This window comes from Ixodes scapularis, unplaced genomic scaffold (assembly GCF_016920785.2).
Source record: "Ixodes scapularis isolate PalLabHiFi unplaced genomic scaffold, ASM1692078v2 PGA_scaffold2__306_contigs__length_199485367, whole genome shotgun sequence".
In the NCBI taxonomy this organism is placed as follows: domain Eukaryota; kingdom Metazoa; phylum Arthropoda; class Arachnida; order Ixodida; family Ixodidae; genus Ixodes; species Ixodes scapularis.
In genome coordinates, this window is record NW_024609857.1 from 149,425,034 (window position 1) to 149,432,615 (window position 7,582).

A 7,582-nucleotide genomic window follows, 5' to 3' on the forward strand; every position below is an offset into this window, starting at 1 on the left:
TGCCGAATTTAAAGTTCCCGCGCGATCCGCGCCATTGCAGTGACTTCAAATTTTGCGGTCTCCTGAGAGTCCACTTTCTCTCGGACCTCTGCTAAACGCTACAAAGCAAAACGCCGTTGCCACCGCGACCCCAAGCGCCGGCGGACCGTTAAAAAGAAAACGGTTTCTTCCCCCGACTCACCGATCATCCTCTGCTCGAGCGCCGCCGAGTTTTCCGAGGGACGATACAAATCCAGGAAGCAACATCACACCGAACTCTGATTTTTGGTATTTCAAAAAGATGGGCCGTAGTGCTTTCGCAATTGCGTTAAAAAAACATGTTTTACGATTGCCGTTATTAGATGTTATAGAAATATCGCCTACAAAGCTTCTAAATTTCCTGATTTTTGACGTCGCCAATCAAAAGAAGTGAGGGGGCGAAAAACGGGAGAGGAAAATGCCAAAAATAAAAAGGCGCGCGCGCGGGAAGGAAAATTTTTCTTTGCGATGCCGTTTTTTTGCGTGTCAATGACAACAACTTGCATCGTTTTTTGGCAATAAAAAAATACGACCTTTGGGTTTCAGTGCCGCTTTCAAAAGCGGTCTTGTCTCTCTCGGTCGTACTCGGGTGCGCATGTGTGAACGAGCCTTAAGAGCTGCGCTCTAACATGTCTTTTTTTTTCCTTCTAGCCAATATCCTTTTTTTAAAATAGCGTTTTCAATGCTTGAAGAACACTCTACAGGAAGGCGAATCAATGTAACACATTGTTCCTACTTCGGGGACGGTGTTTTGGGTTCTTTTCAGCTATTTCACCTTTTAGTCTCGCTTTCGCATTCCCACAACCCAAGCAGCACATAAACGTGAAGAAAACGTCGAAAGAACGTTGAAGACGTCTGTAACGTGACGTCGTAAAACGTCGAAGGTCCGGACGTTACCTTCCTTCGACGTCGATGAAACCTTTAAATGTCCGCGAGAAAAGGTGCACAGAAGGTCGAGGGGACGTTCCAAATGACGTTTGTTGCACGTCACATGCACGTCTCAGTGGGCCGTTGCGTCCTACCTCGACGTTTATGATAGTTTGTTTACGACATCCGGACTACCAACGACATTCACGGAACGTCGAGAAACCTTTCCAAATTACGTTCCCTAGCCGTCGTGGGAAGACGTTGTGTGTCCCCCCCCCCCCTCCCTCCCCCCCCCCCCAAAAAAAAAAGAAGTATTTTTTTAGTATAATTGCGAAGGCAAGTTGCTATCATGCAAGTACGAAGGAAGCAACTAAAACACAGGTTTAGTACGAACTGTTTATTTGAGCATGTTCAGACACGAGATGCAATACGGAGCGCCTCCAAAAGACGTCCCTGGATGTGCCAGCCTCAGAGATGTAAAAGAACAAACAAATTCACGTAAATAAATGAACAAGAGACGATGTCAAGCGGCGCGGAATGTTCCGCCGCTTACCTCGTTCTGCTTCTGATTAATGCGCTGACGCGCGTGCTTTAGCCGTCCCATTGCGCGTAGCTGGTACTCTCGCTGCGTGCACGGGAATGGTTTCAGAAGGGGGATCCCGTCCGCTGGGCGTTCTTGATTGGGATCGTCGGAGGCGTCTGAAGGGTCTTGATCGGAGACTGGACTTGACGCGCCGTTATGTGCACTGTCACTTGTTTTCTGGGGGGCGTCATTCATATCCTCACAGGCACCTTGATCCGAGCAGTAGTACGATTTAACGTGTGAAGCGTTATGGCCTTGAAAAAGGTCCTCGAGCCGTGACTGAATACGACGGCGTTTTAGACGATCACCGACTTCTTCATGGGGGCGACTTGAACGACTCATTCAATCGCAGCACTTATACTGTATGCAGACTCGAAAAAAAAAAAAAAAATCACGGCGACATAGCAGTTTGCCTTGTAGACCCGTAGACGTGAAGGCACTGGCTTTCGGAAAAAGCTGGACCGGGTCCCAGAGCTGTTCTCTCTGGGCCAATTCGAAGAACAGAACATTCAGTGAAATATTTTGGGAACGACTGAGAAAATACGTGCCCCCGGAACTTAGGCTTGTCAATTGTTCGTCGTCGCTATTTTTCCCCACTTTTCTCTCTCGCCCTCTTCTTGCCGAGTTTCCCGACGCATCGCATGGGGCTCTATGGAGTTGCCACTGGCATCTCCTCTGCCTACCTTTCCCCCTCTCTCTCGCGCCGTGCCGGCTTCTTTTTTTTCTTTCTTTTTTTCTTTATTTTTTTGTGTTTTTTTTTTTTCGGAACGTAAGTGCGGACTGGGCTTGAACGCTTTTTGAACTGTCATCTGGGCCATTCAGGGGTTGGCATCGTGAATGTCAATTTACACAAACCGTTGACAGTATCTACTGGATGTCGTCATTGCCGGGCATTTTATTCTTATTTTTTTTTTGAGTCAATTCCAAAAATGCGCAAGTGTGCAGTCAAGTTGTGCTCTGATGTAGTGTGTGCTGGCATGCGATTTTCGATTGGGTACGTCACCAGTGGCAACGGAAGCCAGATCTGTATTGACAGTCACGTGACAAGACTTTGCGCCCCGATCTACCGAAAGCGCTAAGGCGCTGGAAGTTGGTGTTATGGATGAACTGTGATGTTGATGCGAATTTTTTGGTTGTGCGCAGGTGAGCATGGGTTGCAAAATACGAAGAGAAATTGACGAACCTTAAAACAATTTTGGGTGGTCGCGGAGCAGTATGGACGCTCCTAGGAAAGGATGCAGGCCTGAAATCACCTGGAGAGGGGATAGTGCAGCGGCGCCCTGAGGCGCGTGACAGGGCCCAGGACCCATGGAAGACGACAACGCGCGTGCAAAATGCAAGAATGGTACAATTCGATCCGTTCTAGACGCCACGGGCTTCGCAAATTAAACCCGTAACAATATTTTAAACAAACCAAAATTATAACAAGCACATCCTAAAAGGTATGATATTCCAACATGCTTTCATATTATTTTTTTTCTTCCGTGTACATTGAGTTTTGTAACTAGCCTCTTTAGCGTCATCGATGTGAAATTAATAGCTTTTTAAAATACGGAAATTAATGTATAAATAATTAAACTTCTCAACCTCTCAAAAATTAAGTTTTGTTTGCGGCTCTTGAGCACTGTCACCTTGACCACAGTGATTCTGCGGCTGGAGATTGAGCTGGAAAATCTAAAAACGACGAACAAAGCGTGAGTGGTCGACGTTGCCAGCACGTCTTGTATGACGTTTACGACATTTAGGTGTGAACGCGACGTCGCAGAAACGTCACTGACGGGGCAATAGTGTAACGTCACCCTGGACTTTATTTTAACTTTGAAGACACGTGAGTGTTCGACGTTGCTAAAACGTCTTGTCTTGACGTCGTGGCGACGATGACGACGTTAAAGTTGAAACGTGACGTCGCCAGCACGTCACGGACAGGACGATAATGGGACGTCATTTATGAACTTCAGTTCAACGTCAAAGAAACGTGAGCGTTGGACGTTGTGAGAACGTCGTGCATCGACGTCGTGGGAACGTTGACGACGTTTGAGTTGAAATACAACGTCGTCACAACGTCACTGATTGGACTCTAATGGAACGTTATATAAGGACGTCACCTCAACATCAAAAAAACGTGATTGAAGTCATGCGGGACGTCACGGACGTCCGGGACTTTTTCTCGACGTTTCCACGACGTTTTGTGCTGCCTGGGAAGTGCCGAAATTTGCAACGTCACAATTCACAAAAAAAAAATATTTTCTCTCAAAATCTAACAACTCATCTGGCCTGTATTAATGACGAGATACAAATTGCTATTCCAAATATGCCAGCTAAAGAAACAACAATAGAATTTTAGGTAGTGCATTTTAGTTAATTAATCCACAAATTATTTCCTTATACTTGTGCATTGACGTCCGCCGGGGTCGATTGCATCATTCTTCGTGGTTAATAGTTTTTGTCTGTAGTGCAGTTTTTGTTTTGACAATTTTCTTTCTTAGAAAAGGCCAACTTCATCATTTCGATAAAGGCGGGGGCGCTGTGATTCGCTCTGCTTGGTTACGGGGAGCTTTATCTGGTTTCGGACGCGCTGCACACTGGACGCTCTTGTGTTCTCTGGGCTTACAAGATGGATCAAAAAAACCTTAAATTTCTTGAGGACCGGAGCTTGTCTAAATGGACGAGATCTATTCGCCCCCGACGGTCGCCTGCCGATCAAGTATGCTGGACTAAGCCCGACTCACCGCCAACCATCGCCTTCGAACTAAGTATGCTAGTCTGAAGCAGGGGACACAGGAGCGATGGAAACGGGCGCCCCGTGGCAGTATAATAACAGCCGGTGCTAGCGTCCCTACGTCGTTCCCGCTCGGCGCGGCGTCGCTTACCGATAAAGCCGAGCGGTTTCAGCGCTAATGTGTACCTTGCTTCCGAGAGTCGCCTGCGCAGTAAGTATAACCCGCCGCCAACGGTTGTTGGTAGTAGAAGCATGCTGGGACTAAGTACAACTTGCCGCCGACGGTTGTTTGAGGACTAAGTATGACTCGCTGCCGATGGTCGCCGACGTACGGAGTATTCTGGATTAAGTATCACTCACCGCAGAAAGTGGCAATCCTCCTAGGATGGCTTACGACCGGATGCGCAGCAGTGCAGCCGGTCGTAAGCCGTCAGAAAAGGCTTAAAAAGCCGGTCTTGTCTCACTCGGTCGTAGTCAAGCGCAAGGGTGTGAACTAGAATATATGCCAGCTGCTCGCGCTCTCATTCGCCTCCTTAAAGCGCCGAGCAAAGGCGTCGGATTGCGGACCACATGGTCCGCAGTTCGATTACAACTAAAGGCTCCTTCACACAGTTGCGATTGACAGCGTTAAGACTGTTTGCGTCGAACTGTAGCTATGGCGACCTTTACGACGAGCCAATGGGGAGGCACTGTGGTGCACGAGGCAACGCAGTCGACGCAACTCTGTGAACGAGCCTTAAGCAGCTAGGCAAATATCGCATGTTGCGATTAATTGTGGCTAGTTACGATTATGTAGGACATTGTATGACTGAGTATGCCTCGTACATACTTCAGCCGATAAATGCGGACGATAAACAAATGGAGCGGTCAAAACACCGAGCATACACTCTAAAAAATTTTCACCCCATTTTACGGGTAAAAGTTGCCGGTTCAATATTGCCGGTATGGTTTGCCGTAATCTAGAAGCGGGATCGTCCGTAAAAAACAAGGCATATAATTTCGTAGAATGACGGAACGTCTGTAGCCCACATTACTGACAGCTATCCGTAGGAAATGTGAAAGCTGTCCGCACTAAATACCGAAGGACTATACCTTTCCGAATTATATAAGGCCAAAGCCTCGAGCCATCTGTACCACCTGCACCTCCGATACATCAGGCGACTCACCTGGCAGAGCTCTAGATCTGCCAGGGGTGTCACCTGACTTATCAGAGGTGCAGGACTGGTGCGGATGACTCGTAGCTTTGGCCTTATATAATTGGGAAAGGTATAGTTCTTCGGTATTTAGTGCGGACAGCTTTCACATTTCCTACGGATAGCTGTCCGTAATGTGGGCTACAGAAATTTCGCCATTCTACAAAATTATATGCCTTGTTTTTATGGAGAGTCCAGTTCAAAAAGACGTAAATGTCAAGTGTTTCATTATTTAGTGCGAAAAGCTTCCATATTCAAGCAAGCCTAAGTCACATGAAGTTTTTGGGGTAGATTGGTATGGAGAGTTCATAGCTCCGTCATTGTAGATATGAACTTGAATAATCTTTCATCCTCAGCCAAAAAGTTCATGTTTTGCAAAAGAGAAAGAGCACACAACCGGTACTTCTCACTGCCAGGATTTTGTTTGTGTGAGCTCAGCTGTTCCTATAGATGACAGCTCAACAAACGAACCAATTAAGAAGTTTCGCCACAATACCTTTATTGGAAAAAGGCATGCCTTGCTTTAACTTTGGAGAAAATTTACATTATAGTTGTCCTTGTGCTGGCCATTTAGATGCCCCTCCATGCTTGTGCTTGAAGTTGTCATTCAATTGAAGACCTCCTCGGTATCTTCATGGTGCATGTAAGGGCAGCTTGAAATAAAGAGCAGAAGAGGATTTGCATTCAAACACAATCGCAACAAATTGTATATGACATGCATGGTTAAAGTAAGTGAGCAACGTGCTTACAAACTAGCCTAGCTCCTACTAAACATGACATATAAAATAAACCCCCCATAAATTGAACCAAAGTAAAAATTTGCATTGATTTGAATACCGAACATATCAAGTGCTTGAGAAATAAAACTAGCCAATTAAAATTGCACAACTATTCAGTGATGTTAAGCATATTGGATTGAGCCAGATCTCCCTTAGTATATACAGTAGGCTCGCGATATAAGCACATTGGATTGAGCCAGATCTCCCTTAGTATATACAGTAGGCTCGCGATAATTCAAACTCGGATATTTAATACTTCTGGTTAAGTCAAACAAATTTCAAAACTTTGGTTGACCCGCTACGTTTTCAATGTATTCATAAGCCGCTTAACTCGAACAATGTTTTCGTGTTATTCATGCTTTTTGTTCTCGCAGCACCATTGAGCGCACTTCTTTCGGAGCACCGGTGAACTGCGGAGAAGCAACACTCGTGGAGCTTGCTTCCGCTGGTGTTGCTTTTCCGCAGTGCACCGGTGCTTGGTAAGAAGTTTGTTTAACGGGGTTAAAGCAGAGCAGAAGCGTGTATAAACTGTTTTACTAAAAGAGTGCGAGAGATAAAAGGGGAAAGGGCTATCGGCGCTTTCCCCCTTGCGGGAGCGTTAAAGACAGTGAAAGCCCCAGATGAGAGGCTTTGCCAGTGTTCGGTGTAAGCATTGCCCGAACTTCGTTCGTGTTTTGTTCTCTGTTTTAAACTCCCAAACTTAATTAGAGCCACGGGCTTGGATGGCAACAGTCCCCCAGTCATCAAGACACCATTGCTCAGTTATACGGTGCACGAATAACGACAGAAAGCGTCGAATACTGTCCGAGAGCCTGTGTAGCTTGCACGAAATCCGGCAAGGCGAGTGCGACTGCAGTGTCTTTAAGCTCCATCGCTTTCCACATGACCCCGATTTCCGGCAGTAGTGGCTTGCGTCCCTAAATCGAAAAGACTTTTCCCCAACGCCATCCTCTCGACTGTGCTCGGAACATTTTGTGAATGGAGTGGGCATGACATTTAACGCTGTACCGTCGATGAACACGGGGTGCGCTCGCAAGGTGTGTGCAAGTTTTCTCCTGACATTTGCTTTCAGCTTGTAACATTTTAGAACTGAATTTATTTTAATATAGATATTTCGAAGTGGTGACATTGACTCAATTTTATTATCTACAGCACTTAGTTGAAGGCTGATTTTCGTCGCCAGGTGTGGCTGGCGATTGTCAAAAAGTTAGTTCTATTGCTTTGCCTGAATCCCAATCTCCTGCGCAATACCAGAGCCATGAGCCCATGCTGACCGTCACAATGCGACTAGATTCTTCTTATTTTCAAAATTAGTACATAATGTAGCTGGAAAGAAACCTTCAATTTTTGTTGCTTAAAGTTGAAACATGCTCATGCATCACTGTTTATAAACATAGAAACATGCTCATGCATCGGTGTTTAT